Genomic DNA, 13,854 nt, shown 5'->3' on the forward strand with positions numbered 1-13,854 from the left:
TTTATTACCTGAATGTGAGAAAGCCGCTGACGCCCACAAAGAGAAACATAAAGTTTATAGAGGTGATTGCTTAACAGAACGCACATGTGAGATTTTTCACTGAAAGATGACCAACATTCTGATCGACGTACTGAAGTTGAATCAGATTGTCATATAACTTTGCGAAAGATCGCAGAGAGGTTACATGTTTCACACACGAGGACTGAAAATTATTTAAAATGTTTTGGACTCATTCAGAAGTTTGATCTTTGAGTTCCACATAAATGGAAAGAAACACGACCAATCAATATTTGCGATCTGCATTTCGAACGCAATGAAATCGACATTTTTTTTTTAATGAATCATCACTGGTGAACAAAAATGGATTGTCTACAAAAACATGAATCAGAACTGTAGGAAACTGTAAGAAACGAAAATGGCCAGAATAGGCAAATAATAAAGGAATCGGATTCCACCACGATAACGCCAGTCGACACACGTTTTGCACCATCAAATTACTATTTATTTGAAGTTGCAAAATTCTTTGAATGGAAATATTTTCAATAATGGTGATAACCTCGAATCACACCTGCTTCGCTTTTTCGCTAATAACCAGTAGTTCTATGGACACGTAATGAGGAATTTGCTAGAACCATGGAAACATTCATCAAACAAAATACGGAATACATAATTGATTGAAGTTCATTCTTTGTATGAAAAAAAATGACTGTTATTTCACACGAAAACCCGAAGTTACTTCCTTATATATATATACTAGCATTATGACCCGTCGTTGCTGGGTCATAGTGCTAGTGCATGTATATATGTGTATATATATATATGTGTACATATTACATATACATCTATATATATATACATCTACATATAAAATACAAATTACAAAGTTATATCTTGATATCGCTAGTGATAACAATACTCAACATATATAACAGACTGGAATTGTAAGCACGTCTCTTGCAATTTCGATCAATTGTATCTTGTCCTCCCTCTTGTATAGAAGTGTGGCTACAATCCAGCCTACCTCAACTTCTGGGGGGCGGATCATTTTTAATTTTTATCCGGCACGTCCTACGTCCCAGATATAAAGGTAAAATTAAATATTTCCACTTTGCAAGTTCAAGTCGAGTACTCACTTGCATACTCCGTTGACTCGAACCTTGCTTCTATTGTGGCGAATTTACCGCCTCTAGTTAGATATCTTTCATAGTCGCACCAAGACACTTTTCGATGGTGCTTTCTTCCAGGTTAATTCTTTATTACCCACTAGGGGCTACATAGAGGGGACGTTACAAACATTGGGGACATAGAACATCACAATTACATAGATATGATTAAAAATGAATTATGAAGATGATATATGAAAGCGGTGCCAACGGCCCCATCCGCTAGCACCACTTACCTGTCCTTTTGTTTTCACTGTCACCTGAATGTTCATTCCCAATACGTAGACCATCCATATCCATTCTTACTCCGAAACTGTCCTCCATATATTCCACGAATTCATCGCTCATTCTTGTATCTTTCACCTCCCAATTCTCCCTTTCACACCTCAACACAAACTCATCTATATTCTTCTTTTCCAGCACTGCATATCTGGTCTCACCTATTTCATACCATTTATACTCTTCCATTACCCTTTTAACTTCTTTCTGTTCAGTCATAATATAAATGTTCGGCCTGGTTTCGTTTTCAAACTCTTGTCTGTCTGTATTATTTTTTTCTTTTGTTTTCTTGTTGGAGGGGACCGGGTGGGTTCACTGTCTGCAGGGATAGGGTGGGTCTCAGAGGGTGTAGGTGGTGTTGGGGTGGATTGGTGTTCTATGTTATTTTCTTTTCCTCTTATTCCCAGCTTCTTTCCATTTCTGTGAATTCTCTTCTTCTACGGTCTCCTTCTGCTCTGGTTTCTGCTTCTCTCTCTGTGGTTCGGAATCCATTTCTTTCACTGGGGGAGGGCAGAAGGCTCTTATGTGACCCCTCAGGCCACACTTGTAACAACGTTGGGCTCTGCCTTCCAAACACACTCTCATGATCACGTCTCCCAATCTGATGCTTTCCGCCAGGTCCACCAGTTCCTCGTTCTCTGCCTGCACGTTCAGTTCCACTGTTACGCCTCTCCAGCCCTCGGTCTTAACCGAGGCATGGAGAATATCCACTTCCTCCTCGTGGCCGCTAATCACAGCCGCCACAATCCACTCTGCCTCAACGTTTGGTGGCAATCCCTCCACCCTTACTCGTGTAATCCTTCTATTTAGATATGTAGGCAAAAGAGTTACCTTCTCGGATTTCACCGCCTTCGGCGCCATCTTCCTTGCTGCATTCTCACTTTTAAACTGTACCACTACAGTACCATAATTTGATCCTCGAGTCAGAAAATTAATTTCCTCCTCCGTTCTTCTCAGCGCCTCCTCTATCCACTCCATGTTTACAACTTCTATCTTCTTCCTTTCGTTTGCGAACACCCTGTATATAATGGTCCTTTTATCATACCATTCTTTTCTCTTGGGTGTCGGTGCTAGTTCGACCTCACCGCTATCCTTTTTCATATATTTCTGGTAACTTGGCAGCTTGGCCAAGTCCACCCCTTTCTCTTCCGCCTTCTTGGTTACACCGGCATAGGTATAACCCAGCTTTCGATCCATCATTCTCACTGCCTGTTCCAGTTCCTCCTCAGACGTAGACAAGTCTGATAGGGAATCAAAGTCCTTTTCCTTCTGTCTGACAGACCGAAAACGGCCGCCCGAACAGAAAAAGTGTATCTCATAGAACCACTGTAACGCGAAACCGCATCAACGACGTTCAGAATTTCTACAACAACAACAATACTTTTTGTTCTTTGTTCTTTTTTAACCGAATTTTACAGAGCGCAAAAAAAACACGACCGGCGCTGTGAAAATCTTCTTTTTTCTCTACATTGTATACTTTATAGACAAAAGTATTTTCTTTAATTTATTTTTTTATTATTCATCTGGATTATTCCATTTCTGCACGCTAATTTTATTTTTAATTTATTCCCATTCATATGAAACCACTTATTCAAGTTCAAGTCACTGATGCAATTTTATACTAATTGCTATTTTTACTTTTGTTATGTTACGATTATATTATACTTTAGTTTGATTTTAATTATTACTTACTACATATAATTCAATTGTTATTATTATTTTTATTGTCAAAGTGAAAGTATCTGACATAAAATAGAGAAACGTCTTTGTTTCACATTTAACATGTAATACTGAAATAGTGGAGAAGATATGATATTGCTATGGGCTCGCTCTAGGCAAGAAGTTGAACATTTTTTGGCTCATGAAACTACATGGACCCCAAGTAAGGCATGTGAAAATTTGAATGAAATTGGTTGTGTAGATCTCAGGTTTTAGGGAATCCTAGTGGAGAAGATATGATATTGCTGTGGGCTCGCCCTAGGCAAAAAGTTTAAACATTTTTTGCCGATAACACTCCTTAGACCCTAAGTAAGGCATGTGTAAAATTTGAATGAAATTGGTTGTGTAGGTCTCAAGTCTTAGGGAAACACACAGACATACAGACAGACAGACATTCTCAGTTTTATATATAGAGAGATTATTATTATTATTATTATTATTATTACTTTTTTTTCTTCTTTCAAATTAGCTTCCATTTCTTGCCGAGTGTCTTCCCGACTCCTAGGGCAAAGAAACTCATAGTATACATTGGTAGGCCATTAAACCAAACTCAAGAGTTCGTTCATTTTTTTTATGTTAAATTAAAATACATGAGCAGCAACTGTTCTCACATCGACAATGCTCTTCTTAATACGTGTGATGTACCAGTTAAGACAATCTTTTGAAATTCTTGCAGGGATGGTAAGCCAGGGATCATTCTCATATAATTTTCGGTTCCCTTCTTGATAATTTCTAGTGCTCCTACGATCACTGGTATTGTAACCGCCTTGAGATGCCACATTTTCTCAATTTCAATGAGTAGGTCTTTATATTTTCTGAGCTTGTCAAACTCTTTCGCTGAGATGTTATAATTACAGGGGATGCTCATGTCGATCAATAAGCAAACTTTATTGTTTTGGTCTTTCACAACAATATCTGGGTTATTGGCCTTGATGGTTCGGTCTGTATGTATTGGAAAGTCCCACAGAATGGTTACATTTTCTCCTTCAGTTACAGCTTCAGGGTGGTGATTATACCACTTGTCGGCAGTTTTGATATTGTAATGCCGACTTATTAGCCAGTGTAGATATTGGCCAACTCTGTCATGTCTTAATTTATACTCCACTGGAGCTAAGACTTTACATGCAGAGATTAGGTGGTCCACTGTTTCAATCATGTCGTTGCAGAATCGGCATTTTGGGTCTGCTCCATTTTTCATCACATTGGCCTGGTAGTTCCGGGTTAATAGGTTTTGATCTTGAGCAGCCAGGATGAAACCTTCACTCTCTGCTTTTAGCCCTGAGCTCCGTAGCCACTGATGGGTTTGCTTCTGGTCAACATCAGCTTGTTTGCTGCGGGTCACATATTTGCCGTGCAGAGGTTTCTCCTCCCACCTATCAGCCAATTGCTCGTGCGCTTTTTTCGTTGCCATTATTTTCACCTTCTTTGCAACAATAATTGCCGTTCTTCCCTAGGGTTGTTCTGTTTGGGTATCCTGCACGAGATCAATAGCAAATTTTTTGCTTTCCTTTATGTTAGAATGAAGCTTCTTTCGTCTCTCGTGATTTTCCACGAGCTTTAGCAGCCAGTCATTCGATATTTCGAGATATTTGGCCAGTCCAATTGTGGTTGTTTTGTAAGCTAGTTCAAATTGGATCAGGCCTCGACCTCCTTGGGCTCTGGGAAGGTAAAGGCGATCTACGTCTGCCTTTGGGTGGTGCATCCTATTACAACTCAGCAGCTTGCGTATTTTTCTATCTATATTCTTTACTTCACTCATATTCCAGTTCAACACATTGTAGCTATAAGTAACAACTGGAACTGCTAAGGAATTTATAGCTAACACCTTGTTACGTGCATTTAGTTCAGATTTCAGGACTGCACGAACTCTGCTATAACATTCCTTCCTGATCGTCTCTTTCATGCTTGCATGCTGAATACCAGAGCCTTCATTTATCCCTAAATATTTCTATGTTTGTTCTTGCTCAAGCTCTCTTATGACTGTGTCAACATCTAACACGACTGAATTTGTGGTCTTCACTTTCCCTTTCTGGAAAGTGGCCTTGGCACACTTCTCAAGTCCAAACTCCATCCCGATGTCATCGCTGAATGCTTTCACAGTGCGCAATAGGCCTTCAAGTTCATTATCGTCTTTACCATAAACTTTTAAGTCATCCATATAAAATAGATGGCTTATTTTTTTATTGGCAATTTTATACCCATACCCTGTTCTGTTTAATTCACTTGTAAGGGGTATTAGGGCTATACAGAATAATAAAGGTGAAAGTCAGTCACCTTGAAAAATTCCACAGTTGATGTTTATATTTTCTGAGGCAAGTACTCCATTGGAGTGGTATAATTGGAGATTCGTATTCCACAACGACATATTGTGCTTCAGGAAGCTTGAAACCACAGGGGAAATTTTGATGATGTCTAGCGATTTCAAGATCCATCGATGCGGTATACTGTCGAAGGCCTTTTTATAGTCAATCCATGCGGTGCTGAGATTTCTGCGCTTGTTGTGACAGTTCTCAAGGATCATACGATTGATTAGCAGTTGATCTTTGCATCCGTAAGAGCCTCGGCGGCTCCCTTTTTGTTCAATGGGGAAAATATCGTTCTTCCCCATGAATGCATATGTTTTCTCCGCCAGGATAGATGCTAGGATTTTATACGTGGTGGATAGACAGGTTATAGGCCGATAGTTTTCTGGAAGGTTCGTTTCGTTATTCTTTGGGAGTAGGTAAGTAATGCCACTTGCTAACCATTCAGGTGTTTTCTTTGGGTCTCTCATAATTCCATTGAGCAGCTGAACTAGCTTGCCGTGTGCGCTTGGGAGCGATGCGAGCCAGAAATTCGGCACCCTATCTTTACCGGGGGATTTCCAATTATGGGCCTTCGTGAGTGCCTTTCTTAGGTCTGCTATTGTGATGTCTTCCCATGCTTGTTGTTGTAAATTTTGGTAGGATCCTTCAGTTTGTATAATCCAGTCTGTATTTATGTTGTACGTCTTCTTGTCACTCCAAATACTTTTCCAAAAGTTTTGAATTTCTTCCATGGGAGGGGGGTCTTTAACGGTTACTTTCGCCTTCCCTATTTCTCTGTAGAATTTTTTGGCATTGGATGTGAACAGCTTATTTTGCTTGTAGAACTTGTTTCTCTTCTCAAATCTTCGTATTCCTTGGGCTTTTGCTTGGACTTTTTTGTTTCAGCGTTTCTTTTATTGATATCAGTTCTTCTCTTGGTGAGGATCCAAATTGTCTCTTCATCTTTCTTCTTGTTCTGGATCTTACATCATTTCCACATATTAGTTCATTTAATACTGATATTTCCCCTCTCATAAATTCAATCTCTTTTTCAATTTTACTTCTCCAGGTTTGATTTCTTCCCAGGTTTTGTTTTCTTTGTTTTTTCGGGGGCATACAGCTGGTTTCAATTGCCCTAGCAGAAGCGTAAATAATTTCATTTAACTCAGTAAAATCAGGTTTTAATTCTCGTATTATTTCATTTGTTACATAGTTGCCAATTTGGATTTGTTTTTTATTTTGGTTTGTATTTGAGAGTTTATGAAGTGGTTCTCTATCATTCATACTTGTATGTCTTACAACTTCAAGCGTATTCAGGATTTTCTGCCTCATTTCTGCCATAGACTCTCTGTGTTCTTCAGCAAATGCGAGATCTTCAGTTACTGTTGTTTTTTTCGTTTTCCTGGCTATCTTTAACAGGTACAATAGAATTTCTTGTATCTTCAGGCCTTTGCGTACTTTGGTCAGATGGCAGTCTTTCAATTAAGCCTCGTGGCGGGCTATACTGTTCATCTGATTCTTCATTTCCTTTGTGTCATTTATTATATTTATGTCATTTTATTATATTTATTATATTTATGTCATTTTCGGTTGCGTGCTTGATCGCACTTATTTCACTGTCTGTGAGTCTGTTATTTCTAAGGATATCCCTCCTCACATTTGCTAATTTGTTCTCGTCCAAATAGGGCCTACTGTCTTGATTCCGTGTTCTCCATATACTGTAAGAGTTTGCGGTGTGTCTCTCTTGAGATGGCCTACCTAATGCATAGTAATAAGCGTATATTACTTCTTTATACTCTTCTCGGGTCCATTTGTTCCGCTTACATTTTTCTTTCTGTGGTGGTTGTGGTGGTGAACTTGGAGGGCTCGAGTTGGGGGATTTCCCGTTCAAGTGACCATCCATGTCCGTATTCGGAGAAGAGTTTGTGCCAGTTGATGACTTTTCGATCCCAGGCTGGCTCTTCCCTGGGGGATTCGCTTCCAGATTAACCATAGGACAAGCGATTTGGTATACTGATTTAGTTTTCCTTTTAGTTTCCAAAAACATTTTGGTGCTACGATAACGTTATCATTTTTTAGCTTTGGTTGGCTCGTGGGGAGACGGCCATCATTGCCGTTACAATTATAATCGTACCATTATAGCAGCCGTAGTCGGCTTATTATTGTTATTATCATCACCATTATTATCACTATCATCATTATCACCACCATTACCATCATCATTATCATCATCACCATCACCATCACCACCATCATCATCAATGATATTGTTTTTTGTGTAGTCACAGCAGTATTATTATTATTATTATTATTATTATTATTATCATTATTATTATTATTATTATTATTATTATTTATAATTATGAGTATAATTATAATTAGCGTTAATCAAAACGAATTTGCTTTCCCACATACCGAACTTTTAGAAATAGCAGCCAAAGAACTTAGCTATTTCTACTAATATAAGACGAATCTCCCAGACAATGTATACTCAAAAACAATTCACGTAGCCATAGAAGCTAAACAACGAAAATTCACTCAGCAGTTGATTACTTGCCAACGCGTTTCTGACTTAGATAGATATGGAGATGCAATTATACTCATAATTATAAATAATAATATTTAAGTTTACCGAAAACGCTCTTTTTAACATGCTGAACACTACTTGGTGGAATTATTAATTACTATTATTATTGATATATATATATATATATATATATATATATATACGAGCAAAACGCCCCCCGTCCAGTGGACGGTGCTGAGATGTCAAAAATTCAAACCAAATTTTCTCAAAACAACTTGTCCGAACCTCCCATAGGCCTCCGCTTTGAGAAATACTGATTTAACCTAAATTTGAGACACCAGCAAACGAAGAAATAAAGATTACTTTTTTTCTATTCCAAAGTAAAACGATTTTATTCACACAAATATGCAACCGCAGAGTTTAAAGTACCAGTAATGAAAAGGCTACTGAGTGGGAGAAAACAAACATGGTTTAAACATTCAGCTTGGCAGGAAAGAAACGAGCCGTCAAGCAGTAAAAAAAAACAACAAGAAATGGAAGATGCAGTTACGTAGGACAAAAACGGCTTTCTCGATCGCATTCTCACCTGGTATCGATTTTTGTAATTTTTTCAAGACTTATACACGCCGTGATACCATCGGTATCTTCATATCAAATAATATATATATATATATATATATATATTATATTAAATTATAGATAAAACCACTATTAGGCAAACCAAACAGTGAAAATCATAAGCCAAAACATAGAAATAAAATTACAGAAAAATATATAAAAAATATAAAATATAAAATATAAAAATCCAATTAAAATATTTAAATTAAAGTTAAATTTTTTTTTAATTATTTAAATTACTAAATTAAACTTATAAATTGAAAATATATACATAGTGGCTGTGTGGTAAGTAGCTTGCTAACCAACACATGGTTCCGGGTTCAGTCCCACTGCGTGGCATCTTGGGCAAGTGTCTTCTGCAATAGCCCCAGGCTGACCAATGCCTTGTGAGTGGATTTGGTAGACGGAAACTGAAAGAAGCCTGTCGTATATATGTATATACATATATAAGTGTGTGTGTATATGTTTGTGTGACAACCGATGCTGGTGTGTTTAAGTCCCCGTCACTTAGCGGTTCGGCAAAAGAGACCGATAGAATAAGTACTGGGTTTACAAAGAATAAGTCCCGGGGTCGATTTGCTCGACTAAAGGCGGTGCTCCAGCATGGCCGCAGTCAAATGACTGAAACAAGTAAAAGAAGAAAAAAAGAAGATATAAATAAAAATAAAAGAATAAATAATTAAATACAATAATAATAAAAATATATATATATATTTAAAATTTATAAGTTTAATTTATCAATTTAAATATTTTTTTAAAATTTAAACTTTAATTTTAATACTTCAATTGGATTTTTATATTTTATATTTTATATTTTTATATATTTTTAATTAATTTTATTTCTATGTATTGGCTTATGATTTTCACTGTTTGATTTACCTAATAGTGGTTTTATCTCTCATTTAATATAATATATATTTATACAATAAAATTAGAGTTAATCCTAAATCTAATTTTTCCCTGTAAGTTTGATTTACTCCCTAATATTATTATATATAATTATATATATATATATATATATATATATATATATATATATATATATATATATATATATATATATATATATATATATAGTGGATGGAAGAGGGGTAAAGGACGACTGTGGGCTTACGAACGAACTGAAATAAATAAACGAAATAGGTATATACGTATTTATGAATGTATGTATGGCCATCACATATGAAATATATAACGCAATTGTTCACTGTCGCTATACCAGGAATGTTTCACGAACGGAGGAGGAGCGCTACATAGAGAAGCTGAAAGAAATTTGACTTTACTCCTTGCACAAAAAAACGGGAGAGTTATACTGCTGCAGGCGTTAACATACTCGTACAAAATTATTCACCTTCATTTCAGGCATCAGTCGAACGAAGGTGATCTTCTGAGATGTTGATGAAATTGTGAGAATGTCGATTTGTCTACCATTCGACATGCTTCAAACGTAACATTGTGTGAGATTTCACTTGTTAGGTGTTACATATATTATTGGGAGTCATTGTGAGAATGAGCGTACTTTATCCATCCAGGTATGCAATATTATCTTCAACATCTCAAAGAAGACTCCAGCAAAAATATAAAAACGCTGATGGAATATTTGAGATGTCATGATTTCACGTTGGTTATTCATGACCGCTGAATCTATCACATTTATTGGGTATTTCTTTCAGGATGTATCGGGAGCTGTACATAACAGGCTGTGATTTCCCTTATTAACTTTGCCCCTGGCACTGATCAAACAATTTCTTTTGTCTTTGCTCTACTTCACATTACACATGCCATATATCGAACGCCCCCCCTTCATCACATATGTGATTGCTGATTCCGATACGTGATGGGGTTCGGCGATAGCCTCCGTTTGTTTATCAGGTTTCTTGTTGGTAATGTTTTCAACAAGTTGTATAAATTGCGGCATACAAACGATTTCCTTTATACAGTTGAAAAAGTCTCTACTAAGCGTCTACTCTAATGGACTCCGCAGCTAATTCAGTTGATCGGACAACTGTGAGTTGACAGTCGAAATCGTTGCCTATACGTTATTATTTAATACATTTTAAATAAAACATCAATTTACAGGGGATCGATTCCACAGATTAGGGAGTGACAATCAAAGGGATCGAGTTGAGCTGATAGGGATGCAAGCATGCGGATAAACGAATTTAACATATAAAATATAATACTAAATTTTGCGTATGAAACATTAAATATGTATATATGTATACATGAAAATTGAGACCAAGCAAAAAATTGAGACTTTCAAACAATGAATATTTGAGAACAGATATACTCTTTTACTCTTTTATTTGTTTCAGTCATTTGACTGTGGCCATGCTGGAGCACCGCCTTTAATCGAGCAACTCGACCCCGGGACTTATTCTTTGTAAGCCCAGTACTTATTCTATCGGTCTCTTTGCAGAACCGCTATATTACGGGGACATAAACACACCAGTATTGGTTGTCAAACAATGCCAGGGGGACAAACACAGACACACAAACACACACACACGCATATATATATATACATATATACAACGGGCTTCTTTCAGTTTCCATCTACCAAATCCACTCACAAGGCTTTGGTCGACCCGAGGCTATAGTAGAAGACACTTGCCCAAGGTGCCACGCAGTGGGACTGAACCTTGAACCATGTGGTTGGTAAACAAGCTACTTACCACACAGTCACTCCTGCGCCTATATACAAATTTCTATTGATAGATCCACTTCACACAGAATATAACCAAAAGAGAAAGCTGGTGGTAGAAGACGAAAAGCTGGAGGCTTGGAGTGCCATGATAATGCCGGTAGATATAGTTCATGGCAATATATTCCGTAATGGATGCAATCAACAAACCATAAGATGTGAACCTATCATCAAGGTAAAGAGGATCTTACATTTCATATTTTAATACAAATACACAGAAGTTAGATTGAAGATGGAATCGTCGAACTTCTTGGCCAAACTATTATATTATATTTATATCTAATTTCTTTATCCGCATAATTGCCTGTACTTTTCCTCTCTCTCACTATCATTATATATGTGTGTGTATACGCATGCATACGTAGATAATGTGAGGAAGTGTGAGATAGACACCCATATAGATGACATAGATAGGGATGTGTTGTATTAGCGTAAGATCAAATGAAAAATTCCTCACCGTCAGTATTGCGACTTGGCAAAATTACTTCAACGTACAGAGACAATCTACCATAGGAAACGCATGCAGTTCATTGCTCTCGAAATCAGGATCCAGCTCGGTACCAGGTTATATTAAGGGACTAAGTTGATAGGTTGAATTGGACACGCAAGGACTGGACGAAATCCCCGCTCTTTATCGGTTTTCATGCCAAAATATTGCCCAAAAATATGTTACAAAACGTAGTTTTCGGTAAGAAAACAAGAAAAAGATCTGCAACTGCTGAGGAATTTTGAGCAAGCATTAAACGCAAATGATGTAAATACAAAAAGAGATGTTTCTTGATATTCAGATTTTAGTTGCTTTGCGTTGACTAAATGTAAATCCGAAGAATGATCAGCTTGAAAACATTTCCTTTGTGGGAAAGAAAATGGAATTCTGTTCGTGAAATTCTGAAACATTTTATGTACAACATTTTGGATGGGCTAAATTTGTGGGTAGTAATTTGCGGATTTGTATTTCTTTGAGACACATATAGAAATATATGATATATATATATATATATATATATATATATATATATCATATATATGTGTATGTGTGTGTGTGTGTGTGTGTGTGTGTGTGTATGGGGTTATAATTAAGGGTATCTAAAAGACATTAACATGCTAGATATAGCAATCAAAACTTGGCCCTAAAACCAAATCACATATTCATACAGCACCAGGAGAGAAGAAAAAGAGACAAAATAAACTAGCAAATTATTTTTTGACTGCTTTATCTAGCATGCTGGTATCTTTTAGATACCCTTAATTATAATTTTAATAATAATTATTACGTTTCAGGTTTTTATACCCATGCTAGCCTCTTGATTTGATCGGTATTTTAAATAATGATCTTATCCTTATTTATATAAATTTATATATATATATATATATATATATATATACATATATACATATATACGTATGCATATACATATATATATGTGTGTGTGTGTGTGTATGTGTGTATACATACATGTATATGTTTACGTATGAATTCATGTGTGTATGCATGGGGAGGGAATATCAATTAGAAAAAGATAAGACAGATTAACTCTGTTACTACAACATTTATATTCGACGCACAAGTATTAATGAAAATTCAGAAATAATTATCTAATTGCTACTTACGAGAAATGAGGAAGAAAATAAATATAGAATATATCATTGTGTAATTCCGTGATGAATTCTTCATATTCTCGCAACTTACGCAACGTAATTTCTTCTATAATTTCATATAAAGACGTAACATGTGTTTCAACTAACGAGGAAGGTAAGTAAATTTGATCTATGACATGCTATTTCACAATGCATGTATCTATACATAGTAGAAAAATCAATATTGTATATACAATGAGTTCGGTCTGAATTTATTGATTTTTCAGGTCTCCATTTTACTGAGACAAAATGTTTTTGTCACCATTCATAGTCAAAAGATACATTAGAGTTTCTTATTGTAAGTGAGGAAATTTAAGATGATTTGTAGAAATTTAAGCCATCTGAATATTCGTTATAAGCTGTGTGAAAAGGTAAGTCCCTTTAATAAATACAATCGTCGAGAGGTCCTACAGATGCATGTACTGGCAGAAACACACCTTTCAATCATATGAATAATGATTAATATAGATAGCCCCTTGAATTTTAATTAATATAACCCTTTTTTTTATATATTTCACCACCATAGTCAAAAAATCCTTTTTATACTTTCAAAGAACTACTACCCAATCCAGTGAGGTATGTGTTACCTTTGTCCCTATACCTCGCCCTCCTCTTTCCCTCTCTCTCTTTCCCTATATCTATAGTAAGCACATTTAAACACACAGACACAAACCGTTCACCTCAACACTGTCTGTTTTCTGACACCCACCCATTCACAAACACAATCACGCACACACATACACACACACACACACACACACATTAATGCCGTTATATACAGTCACACACAGAGACACTCACAAAAGAAAATTCATCATTCATTTGAACTGCACCCTTTCACCTTCCTATTCTTATGCCTCTCTTCTCCTACTTCGTTTGAACCCTTGAACCTTTAGAACCTTCTAGATTCTTCTACATCCA

The sequence above is a fragment of the Octopus sinensis genome, linkage group LG15 (assembly GCF_006345805.1).
Source record: "Octopus sinensis linkage group LG15, ASM634580v1, whole genome shotgun sequence".
NCBI classification, from domain to species: Eukaryota; Metazoa; Mollusca; class Cephalopoda; order Octopoda; family Octopodidae; genus Octopus; species Octopus sinensis.